Consider the following 13399-nt stretch of genomic DNA (forward strand, 5'->3'; position numbering starts at 1 on the left):
AGCTAATAAGGATAATAAATTATCACCAAAGTATTATGGTCTATACAAGGTGTTGCAAAAGATTGGTACTATGGCATACAAATTGGAGCTTCCTATAGAATCTCGAGTGCACCTAGTTTTCCATGTTTCATGTTTAGAGAAGGTTATAGGCAGCAAGCTCCAAATTCAAACAATATTGCTAGAACTTGACAAGGAAGGAAAAATTATATTGGAATCGGAAGCAGTCATAGAAACAAAAACTCAACATCTACGAAATCGATCAATCTCGAAGTATCTCATCAAGTGGAAGAACTTATCCGCTGAAGATTCCACATGGGAGGATGAGAATTTTATATAGAAGCATCCAGAACTACTCAAGCATTGAGGACAACACTTTTTTTGAAGGAGAGGGGCATGATAGGTCCCTTCAATACTAGTGATTACCCCATTACTATTGTAGTTGTATCCTTTATTAATATTGTTGTGCCCCTATTGTCCCTATATTTTTATTACTGTGCCCCATAGAATCCCTCTATTGTTATTTTTGTGGCTTTATATTATTATTTTTAGGCCGGCTGGGTTATATTGTGACTCCTTAGACTCCTATAAATAGAAAGGAGGTTTTGTCATTTGAATCATCCAAGAATTGCTCATTTATGGAATGTAAAGGAGGTTGCCCCCTCGAAGAGGCTGAATTCTAAGGCGTTGATCTATCTTTTCTATCTTCTATATTTTCCTTGAAAGCACCCTATCAACATGTTGAACATGATCCTTCCAATACTTGTTGTAGATTAGTGTATCATAAAAAATACTAACACAAAATTTCTAAGAAAACGTTTGAAAATGGAATTCATCAAACCTTGAAATGTAGAAGGTGCATTGTTAAGGCCAAAACACATGACCAAAAATTCATAATGACCCTCATGAGTTCTAAATGTTGTTTTTGGAATGTCTTCAATCTTCATTCTGATTTGATGATATCCTGAATGAAGATCCAACTTGGTGAAGTAAATTGATCCATGAAATCAATCCAATAATTCGTCAATGACAGGAATGGGAAATTTATCTTTAATAGTGAGTTTGTTGAGCTCCCTATAATCCAGACACATGCACCATGATCAATCCTTCTTGTGCACCAATACTACTGGAGCAAACAAATAACTTTGACTAGGTTGAATTATACCAACCTCTAGCATTTCTACAACCATACATTCAATTTCACTCTTTTGGGCATAGGGATATCTATAAGCCCTGATTTTTGGAGGAACGCTTCTTGGAATCATAGCATGATCATGATCACGAATAGGTGGGAGGCCTTTGGGAGTCTCAAATACCTTGGAATGCTTGTCCAATACTTTTTGGAGATCTGGAGAATTAGATGATTTCGATGTGGGAACCTCTAGCAAACATAATTGTTCAATTACACCTCATTGTTCTTTCTTTAGAAGCTTTGTCATTCCATTAGAGCTTATTATCTTTCCCAATTTCCCTGTGCTACCCCTTAATTCAACTTCCTTTCCTTCCGAAAAAAATTCATGAAAAGTTCTTGAAAATTAAAATCTATTGTACCCAAGGATTGTAGACATTAGACTCTTATTACAACATCAGCACCACCCATTGGAATGGAAAGCATTGGGCTATTCAATACATAGTCTCCCATGGATAGCTTGATATGATGGCACCTTCCAAAGCAATTTATGGTTCCTCCACTTGCAACCATCACTCGATACTTTGGTGCTAGATATAGGAAGCAATTCAATTCCTTGGCTATATTACAATGAATAAAATTATGGGTACTGCCCGAATGAATCAACACTATTACCTTTTTCTTCTTGATATGTTGTAATTCTGGCCAATGCATTACAAGATATGCTCAAATTCATTTCTTCTTTCTCTAGGGTTTGTTCTTGGTGTATATCCTCTTCTTTTGACATTTCTTTTTCCTTTTCTTCCTCCTCTTCACAATCTATGTAAAATAATTTCTTCTCAGCACACTTATGACCTTTAGTGTATTTTCTATCACAACTGTAACAAAGCCCTTTTTCTCTTTTTTCTTCCAATTTTTGTGGTGTCAACCTTGTAGGTTGTGGAAGGCTAGGGGCAACAACACTTGCATCTTTATAGTTGTGATTGGTAGGCTTCCTTGCTGCCATAATTTTTCTTTCCATTTTTTCTGCCAACCTGAATACCTTGCCCAAAGGCAAACCTCATGTTGGATGTTATCCTTTAAAGTCCCTATGAACACATCAATCCTATGCTCCTCTGGAATATGTTTTACCCTTATATTCAATTTTTGGAAGTCCTCAATGTGCTCCATCATTGAACCCTTTTGTTTGATATTTATCAATCGGCTAAAAAGGTGTTGCCTTTTGTATCCTCATAATGTGCTACCATTTCTTCCTTAAACATTGCCCAAGTGACAATTTGTTTATGAGAGAAAAGCATCGATACCATACAAACTAATTTGGTTCCAAATATAAAGTTGCAATGCATACCTTTTGTGTGTTTTTCACATTATGGAGATCAAAATATTGCTCCATCTGTAGTATCCATGTTACAGGATACTTCCCATCAAACTTCCTCATATCGATCTTTAGAACATGGTGGGTCTTCAATCCAATGTTAGAGTCTATGAAATCATGATTAACATTTCTTTTATTCTCATCATGATTTTCCTTTAATACCCTTTCACCATTAGTAAGCATTTCTTGTAGCAACTTTGTCAAATCTGTCTTCAAATCTTCCATGTTTCCTTTAATTTTTTCTTCTATACCATCCATCTTAGCTTCCATGTCATTCATCTTAGCTTCCACATCATTCATCTTAAATTCCACACCTTTCTTTAGACCATCCATATTAGCTTCCACGACATCCATATTAACTTCTGTTACTTTTTGTGAGAGTGAATTTTCTTGCACTTGGTCTTGTAGTTTTGATATACCATATTGCATTTCTTCCTCTTCTTCGTGATTCATGCTAGAGATTTCAAGTTGGTTACTAGGTGTTTCCATTTTCTTTCCTTGGGGCATCAATTAATAATAATTATGCTTCATTACGCCCTTTTAATTCCTTCAAACTAATTTTTCAAACCAAACTTATGCAAAAATTTAAAAAAACTACATACCTTTTTCACTTTGTAGGAGCCAGATATTGAATATGTTGTATTTCTGTAATTTCAGATCTCCAAGGCTTGACATTGAGCAACGTGGTTTCACTTTGAGTCCTCTTTCCAATCCCGCAAGTCGGATCAAGATTGGATTCTCCAAGGAAGAGTTATGCCAAATCTCCCATGATGACCTGATTATAGACTAGTTCCATAGATTGGGCTTGTACGAAGTGCCACGTGTCACTATTTCCACCTTAGGACCTAAAATCAATACACATAAAACTACAGGTCATGTGCTTTCTGTAATTGTTTATGAAATTTCAATCTGATTCTCATAGAGACAGTTATGACGATTTTTCCCGGGTCACCTGTTTGAGATATAATTCGAGAGCCTGCAAAAACCCTAACTTCCTTGGCTCCTATATCCGAACATATAGTGATAAAAGATCTAAAATTTGGACCTGTGGTTCATCACAATTTTTATCAAATGGGTTTTAATTTCAGCTTCTGCAACGTCATAGAAAAAAGTTAGAGTGCAAATTCCACAATGACCTATTTGGAGCAACAAAACCCTAGAATCCAAAGCTTTTATGCCAAATGTTATGTAACCAACTGACAAAATGGAAGAAAAGATAGATCAACGACTTCAAAATCAGCCTCTTCAAGGGGGAAACCTCCTTTACATTACACAAATGAATAATTCTTGGATCATACAAATGACAAAACCTCCTTTCTACATATAGGAGTCTAAGGGGTCACAATATAATCAAAGTTGACATAACAATAATAATATAAGGGCACAACAATAACAATAGTGGGCTTCTATGGGGCACAATAATAAAAATAAGGGCTACAATGATAATAGTAATGGGGGAATTAGTAGTATTATAGGGACCTAACAATTATGTTATACGATATTATAATTTTTTTTGCATATATCTATATACCTTTCGCACTTATAATATATATTTATGTATATTCTTATTGCACCAGATCTAGGACCTCTTGAAATCCTTGCTCCCAATATATGGCTTCACCCCATAAATAATCCGCCTAGCTAACATGTCCCATCTCTGGGACCCCAAGGTATTTTAGGTTACTGAGATGGGCCTCCTTCCAGAACCCAACCTGTCGGTTGTTGGACCGCCACCCCCGTAGGTAGCTCCAACATTGTTTCTTTGTGCTACTTGTCACAGGTACTTCCCCGGAACTTCCCATCATTACGGAGTTCTGACCTCTGGGGTCTAACCTTGCCCATCTGGCATCAACCATGCCCTGAACCCGTCCTGAAGGAATTACGCGTGTCACAGGTACGTGGCCCAGTGGACACCTAGGGTGCCCCACTGATTACCACGCGCCCCCAAAACATCGTGGCAGTATGGCATCCACACGAACCGAAAACAACATACATTGTCAATTGATTTAGTGTTGGGTCCCCTTGAGTGATCAAACCCATGAACCTAGGATACAATAACGAACCATTCATGCAACTCCCCAAGGTTCCGACCTTCTAGGTTTCTAGGGTTGCCCCTCCTCATGACAGCCTTTCCTCACCCATTGGTTCAGGTAATGGAAGAAATTTCATCACCACCTCTAGACAGAACCTCGGCGCTCTCCTATCTTTAGGTCCATGACTCATAATTCAAACTACCTTTTGGCTTTCACCTACGGCCTTTTGTCCTATCATTCTGACCAATCCGATGAAGGGAATCTCCTTCCACCAATTAGGGGTCTCCTTTGACTAGGGCTTTTGACTATTCTGAGAAGAAGGTTGCCCTAAATTTTCCTATAATTTGATGGCCCCTTACCCTTAAGCTGCAAGAAGGCCTTCCTACTCCTTCCTTCCATGACTCGGTTGAAGGATTCTGACTCCACATTATGTGGTGCCTTAGAAGGAGAACTTAGCAATCCTCTTGGCCACCAGCTCCGCTGCTACATAGGCTTTCCTGAACTAGTATTGTCAGTTGCGACTTTCCCTCAGAAGTCTGGTAGTCCTCTAGATGAGACTTATGGGTTCACCATTATGCTCTTGGTTTCTTAAGGCAATTTATGACATTATCCCTCTCGAGCTAGAGTGATTGGTTCTCCAACAAGTTCTTGGCCTGTGAGTCTACCCATTCCATGAGGAGGAAATGCCCCCATGGGAGGCATAGGTGCTCCTATGTGGATTAACTTCCATGGAATTGGCGTAGAATCTAGGGAGTATCCAACATCACTTGCCACACACCGACAATGCTAGACCTTATTTTGGGCCTGTAAACAACTCCGTGCTTATAAGAAGAGCCTTCATATAGCTCACCCATCGCTTTACAATGCCAACAAAAGATATACGGCCTACTGAGAATACAAGGCTAAAGGAAATTTAGATAAATTTGGTGGCTCAACTAATACTAAGGGAAAACTCCCTCGAGTGTTAAAGTCATGCCTTTTGAGCAACACAACAAATTGTAATGTGACCATGAATAACTCACGAGTGAATATATACCCTGCTATGCAGAATGCCTCTATCTTTGTAATATTATATTAATAAAGGGTCACAAAGCCCATTATTGACTCAATATTTCATGGCTTGATGTTGCATTATGACTTGGTTTTATATATCATATGATTTATATGATTTTATGTACCCGTTATTTCATGCATGTCGTTTAGCAGTTGTTAACATAATTTCTCTTTCCATCTTTCTCACACATTCATGCATATACTCCACATAGATACATTCATGGATGATATGATTCAATACATCACACAACACACAGAATATAATTCACAAGGGAGTCTTCATCAATACAATTTAATCCTTAAACTCAAACCATTATCCATAACCATAGTAACATCATTCTTCATACATTAAATAGAATACACTGTTACTTATCTTGGAGTAGGAAGGGCAACTTAGTCTAGGACAAGGACTCTCCACCTAACCATAGATAGCTATAGCCTCACTTACTTGCAACCATCACCCCCAAGCGAGATTCCAAAGTTTGCGGGGGGATGCTCATTTCGGGGACTAACTCGCTAAAATATCACTAGATTTTGGGACACCAAAGGACCTCCTTCCTCAATCCCACAAACTGGAGACACCTTTCTTGGTCAACACTGGGAGTCCAGAGGTGCCAAAAATCACTCCCGAGTTCTCACACAATGATTCACCCCCTTCCAAGGAGTCCAAAATCTATTGTGACATCCAAGCATCAACCATCGGTCTTCGTTCGGGTCTTCCTCAACTGCTACTTCAGGATGGTCTGAACCCAAGTTGTTACATGGATCCAAATTTTGTTATCTCAACTCATAGCCTCCAGGGGACCCAAGCTACAAAGATTCAATCCCAACCCACAACCTCTAAGAACCCAAGTTGTTACAGGGCTCCAAAGACCATTGTCACAACCCATAGCCTACAGGGACCCAAGTTGTTACAAGGCTCCAGGGATTATATCTCAGCCAAAGCCTCCAGGGACACAAAGTTGTTATAGGGCTCTAGAGACTAACATCTCAACCCACAACCTACAAGGATCAAAAACCAATCCCCTTCTCTTTTATTGTCTTTGGCACTATCTTCAGAGAGCTCGTGTCCAACTTCTCCTCCACTCCACAGTGTTTCTCTCGTGTTGTTTTTTTTCTCTCCTTGTTCCCTTTCTTTTCTTCATATTTGGCCTTTTCTTGGTTTCTTCCTTAGCTATCATTACTGTTGCATCCTCCCAAGCCTGCAACGCATTGTCTTGTTTCATAAATTCGTGTCCTTTTCTTTCTTTTGGTGTTTCCCAAGTGGCATGGGCCTGCATAGGTCTTTTTATGCTCATTTAATTTTAAAATTTTCTTCCTTCAATTCTGGCACTTGGCCTATCTTTAATGGTTGTCCTGAGTCTCTAGGTTTTTCTCCTTGCATAATCATGCAAGACATCCCAAGCAAGTGACTCCATTCCCAGCTCGGGAATATGTGTCCCTAACTCATTCCCCATTTTAATTTCAATTCGGCATAAAACATTTACCATGTCATTCACATGGGATTCTCGGGTGGGGTTGTTACAGTCCCCTGCCCTTTGAGGGAATGTCATCCTTGGTGTTCAACTTTTCCATATACAATCACAGAATCAAAATGCAACAAATACTATTTCCATGGATCTTTATACACACAACTCTATACAATATTTACAATTATACATACTTGTTTTACCCATCGAATAAGAAAGGATAATTAGCTTTCATGGCATCATCCATTTCGCACATGGCCTCCTATCGCCCAAAGTGCTTTCACTGTACCTTGAATTGCTCTATAGCTCAGTTCCAAAGCATGAGACTCCTCCAATCCATAAGGCAGATTAGTTTTGTTTGGAACTCTCTATTTGGTTCCACCTGTAGCATAGATCAATCAGTCACATGATTAAAATATTGCACATACTTTTTAAGTAAATAAACATGAAAAACATCATGAAATCTAACTAATGGAGGTAATGCCGGCCAACACACTATTGTTCCTATCCTCTAAAGTATTTCAAATGGCCCACAGTATTGTGGTGCCAAATTAGCACATGTCCTTGTCCTTAGGGAATTCCTTTTGGGCTTAACCCTCAAATAAACATTTTCTCCGATTTGGAACTCCTTGTAGGTCTTGTGCTTATCTGCATATATATTTTTTTGGTCCTCTGCCACCTTCATATTTTTCCTTCTGATCTGAACTTGTTGTTCCATATCTTTAAGCATAGCAGGTCCTACTTGAACTCTGTTAACTAGGTAACTCTGGCTAATAGGAGTATTACACTTCTTGACATATAATGCTTCAAAGGGGCTCATCCATATGGATTCTTGGTGTCCATTTTTATATGAAAATTATAGAAGTGAAATATACTCCTCCCATTTCCTAAGATGATCCATCACATATATCCTTAATGTGTCCTCTAGGATTTAGTTGTTCCTCTCGGTATGCCTTTCGGTCTTTGGATGATATGTGGTGCTAAATGCTAAATTTTTCCCTAAGCCTGTGAACAATGCCTTCAGAAACCTAGAAGTGAAATTAATATCTCTATTGGACATGATACTTTTCTAGATTCCATGCAGCTTGATGATCTCTCTTATGAATATTTGTTCCATTTCGCTAGTATAATGGGTGCATTTGACCACCACAAAATGAGCTACCTGCTAAGCTTGTCCACCACTACCATGATTGCATCGTGTTTCTTCGTTTCCTTGGGTAATCTCTTGATGAAATCCATAGAGATTACTTCTCACTTCCATTCTGAGATGGAGATATGTTGTATTAATCCTATTGGATGTATGCATTTCACCATCACTTACTAACATTCCAAGCATTTTTCCATGAAGTCTACTACTTCTTTCTTCAATTTTGGCCATTAGTAGCTTCTTGTAATGGTTGTGAGGGTCTTTTGATACCTTAGGTGTCCTGAGTAGGGCTTGGTGTGGAATTCTCTCACTATCAGTCCTTTTATTTCATCACTATTAGGCACATAAATTATGCCTTTAAATCGGACTAAGACATCCTCGGTGAGGTGGTAGTCTCCATTATTACCATCTTGCCATAGTCCCTCCTTTACTCACTAGTATGCCTCATCCTGTTTTCTAACTCTTTTGATCTTTTCATCCAATTTTGTCACACATGAACTTACAATTTCCAATTGTTTCACCTGGATCCTTCATCTCAAGGCATCAACAACCTTGTTTTCCTTTCCCTTTCAATACTTGATCTCAATGTCAAATTCGTTGAGCATGGACAAACATTTGGCTTGCATAGCATTCAACTTTGGTTTTCAAAACAAATATTTGAGTCCACTATAATATGTCATGAGCTTGAAATTCCAACCAAAGAGGTAGTGCCTCCATATTTTCAAAGAATTGAAGATAGCGACCAACTCCAAGTCATGGGTCATGTAATTCTCCTCATGTACACTCAACTTTTTAGATTCATAGCACACATCTTGTCCATCCCTCATTAAGAGTCCACTGACTCCCTCCTTGCAAGCATTGGTATATAGTACAAAATCCTTATCTAGGTCCACAATTCTCAACACTGGAGCACTAGTGAGCAATTCCTTTAACTTCTTGAAGCTATCTACATATGTGTGGTCCACTCAAATATCTTCCCTTTCCTCTGTAAATTTGTAATGGGATGCTTGATTTCGGATAAATTTCAGATAAATATCGTGTAATATCCTATCAATCCCATGAATGATTTGATCTCATCTGCATCTTTCAGGGTTGGCCACTCCCTTATGGCCTTAAATTTATCTGGATCAACTAATAGACCTTCCTTATATACGATGTGCCCTAAGTAGTGTATATGTTTTTGGAAGAAATCACACTTATCAAGCTTTGTATAGAGCTTGTGCTCTCTCAACAACTGTAACACAACTGCTAGATGTTGCTCATTCTCTTCCTTATTTTTGGAGTAGACCAATATATCGTCCAAAAATACAATGACAAACTTGTTCAAGTATGGTCATAACACCCCATTCATCAGACACATGAACATGGAAAGAGCATTAGTGAGCCAAAAGGGTGCCACTACGAATTTGTATTTCCCATATCTTATTCGAAAAGTAGTCTTATGTATGTTCTCCTCCTTGATTCTCACTTGATGGTAGCCTAACCTCAAGTCAATTTTGGAGAAGATTGTTGCCCCCCTTAACTGATCAAAGAGATCATCAATCCTTGGAAATGGGTACTTGTTCTTTATGATTACCTTGTTCAGTTGTCTATAATTAATGCATAACCTCAAAGTTCCATCTTTCTTTTTCAAAAATAATATCGGTGCTCCCTAAGGAGACACACTTGGCATTATTTACCCCTTCTCCAACATTTCCTTCAGCTACAATTTCAGCTCAACTAAGTCTGATGTGCTTATTCTATATTGGGCCTTATATTATGGTGTTTTTCCACACATCAGCTTGATAGAGAAGTCTATATCTCTGTGAGGAGGTAATCTAAGAACCTCTACTAGAATGATATATGCATACCGTCACAACACTGGGTACCTCTGGAGCATCTCAACCTCCTCTTTCTGTGTTGCCCCATCAGCTCCCTAGTCTTTGGAAAATTGTACTATGAATAACGTACATCCATTCCTACAACTACGTTTGGCTGACATGGAAGTGATCAACCTCACTAATATGGGATTTTTCTTATCTTGCAATATTCTCTTCATTCCTTGCTCATCCAAGCATTCTATTTATTTTTCGTAGCAATCCACCTTAGTTCAATGCATGTACAACCAGTCCATTACGAGAAATATGTCATACTCACCCAATGGAAACACATTCAAGTGAGTTGTTGTGTTCATGCCACGAAGTTCCAATACACATGACTTCACCCATTGGTTGATCCTTCTCTTTGTTCTTGTTTCCAACTAAACCAACCATGGTTCTTGGTGTAGTTCCTTATCTAATTAGAACTTTTTGACAAGAATTGGGTTGACATAGATACAATTATAACCTAGATTAATAAAAATAGAAATAACTTGCTCTTATATCTCACCTTCCATCTCAACGATGGATGCCTAGTATCTGCTTGGTAGTTGTCCAATGTTGCATAAATCCTAGGCATATTCCAGGGTACTTCTCCCACCTTGATCGCTTCCTAAGCACTGTAGATTATGGGTCCAAACTCTTATTAATGAGGACAATTCCTTCTACTTTTTTTCCCACCATAGGTACGACACTTAAGTGGTTCCCAACCTTCAATTATGGGTTGTACCAAAGTCAGTTGTTGTACACTCCCTTTTATAGCATTTTTGGCCTTCCACTGAGACTATCTTGTCTGATTTGGGTGTTTCCTCTCTTTTCCTTATGGGTTCTTCCTAGACCAACTCACATTTCGCCTAGCAATTTTCTTGGCTATCTAGTTGGCCTTAGTCTTGGGCCTATGCCTTGCTTGCTCATAGCAGTCCTCTAGCTTCTTAATAGGGTCCTTCATATTCAGGGGTCCCAATAATTCAATATTGTCACTATATACCATAGGAAACCCATTGATGAACCTCTGTATTTTGACCTTCTCATCCTTGATATATGGAACATATCTCAATAACCCCACAAACTTGGTGACATACTCCTCACTACTCATCTATCCCATTTTGAGTTCATAAAATTCTTTGCCTTATTGTCGTAGTATCATTCAGACTGGTACTATTCCCTGAAAATCTTCTCAAGATCATCCCATGTTAGCATTTCCTCAGAGATGGCTATAGTATTCTTCAGGTCCTACTACTAGATATATGCCTTTCCTTTTAAACTATAATAGGAAACTCTAACTTTCATATTCACCGTGTAGTCATGTATTCTAAATAACTTCTTCATTCTTAGCAACCATGCTTCTACATCCCCTTCTTGTTTCACAATCCCATCAAACGTGGGTGGCTTTTGTGAAAATTTTTGAATCTCACAAATCAGAAATCAATGCAAATACACTGCAGCCTACACCAATATACAGATCAGGTACTAAAACATAAATGAGACAATGACACAAATGACACACTTATTTTTGGACCAAACGTCCCTGGAAAAACCCAACATAGGAGAATCGGTGCAGCATATATGAGGGTTTTATATTATGCATATTTATGAATATAACTAAGGTGCCAAATCTGGCTCACCCAATAGAGAATAAACCTAGTAGAAGTACCTCTATCTGGAGACAAATATTTTGGTGGATCCAGCAACTACATGAAAAAACCCCACAAGTGAGTGTGTTTTCCCCATTGTTGTGCAGCGATGGCTACTCCTAGCTCTAAGGTGGGACTCCATCACTTCCTCTAGGAGCCGTGTCACCATCTCGGTGAGACTTATCGACTCATAAATCAATATATTGAATTGATGCCAAATTTGCCTCATAGAAACCCCCAACATTTCCTCTATGTGGTTGCGACAGCCCTCCAGCCTCTCCGTCATCCTCTTGGAGCTGCGTTGTCTCTCCCTAGTGATGTGTTGCCTCACTGCTATGTATTCTCATACTTGGATGAAAGTCCCACTACTAAAATTCCCCTCTTTGCACTAGAAGCTCACTCTAAAATTCTTAGCAACAAAACCCTAAAATTTCGATCTAGCTCAAGTGTTGCTCTCACTGTGTGTGTTCTCCAACTGACCCCAAGCCTTTATGCTTTTCCTGTTGATAACTCAACGACTGTGATCTAATCTCTAATCAATGGCTAAGATTAAATTAAAATTGATCCTTGTCACTTAGAATCTTCTCACCCATATTTACATTAATTCACTTTAATTATTTTAATTTCCTAAGTTTTAACTTAGGCACCATTAAAAATAATTAATTATTTGAATAGCATGTGATCTGGGTGGAATTTCTCCAAACAACTTTTGGGTCTTGGAGATATCATGTGTTCTATCCCCTCCACAAAATTGTCGAGCTAGAGCACATCTGATGCTACCCAAAAATCAACATCTTTAAATTTTTAAATTCCTCAGGCATAAGCTCCCTCTCCTTGCTCCCTGAGCAGTGGTGGTGGAGAGAGTGTTTGTGCCTTCAAATGGAAGAACTAGATGGGTTTCCTGAGTGAGGTGCATGTATTCTAGCCCTTCCCTTGGGAGTACTTAAATATTCCCCCTGGCATAGTGTCCTCACTACCTTTCCTGGGCCTCTTTCAGAATCCACTACCATCCACTCCATTTTTACTTTCTTCTCACTCTCGAGGGTTGACCCTATCTCTATTCCTAGTCCTTTCTTCATATTTCCTTTGCATTTTCCATTCCAAGAGACTTTTTAGGATGACTACATTAATCTTAGCCTGCCTCTCTTGGGCTCTAACTAGCCTCCCATTGTCGGCCATAAAACTTCTCACCTCATCTCGAAGGATTCTCAGAGTTTCCATCCAATCTGGGGATTGATTCCCCCCTGCCCAGTTGATCTCTATTCATCACTGGTTTTGACCCCATCACTTCCATGTTGGGAATGATCGAAACTATATTCAACCATTTTGGTTCTCACCACTTTATCTTTTCTATGTTATGTTGTTGATGGCATGTTGTCAATCACACACATTGTTAGACTTTCTAAAACATCATTTAAACATAATCAGGATCATGAGCTTGCATTTACGGAGTATCATGGGATTCCCATGATAACAAAAAGACCTTGTTAATATACAAGCAATCTATAGTTACATGCACAGTTATACAATTATGTAGTTGGTACATAGCTAATGACAAAACACATTTGCAATCATAATTTCTGCTCACATGGAGTTGTTAACCATCAACTAACACACCCTATCATAATTTTAGTAATCAATCGGTGAGCATAGTCCAATTGACTCAACATTCTATAATCACGTAACAAAAATTCCTCACTTTCTTG

Source organism: Pinus tabuliformis, chromosome 8 (assembly GCF_031772625.1).
Source record: "Pinus tabuliformis cultivar Carrire ecotype Pingquan chromosome 8, CPIR1, whole genome shotgun sequence".
In the NCBI taxonomy this organism is placed as follows: Eukaryota; Viridiplantae; Streptophyta; class Pinopsida; order Pinales; family Pinaceae; genus Pinus; species Pinus tabuliformis.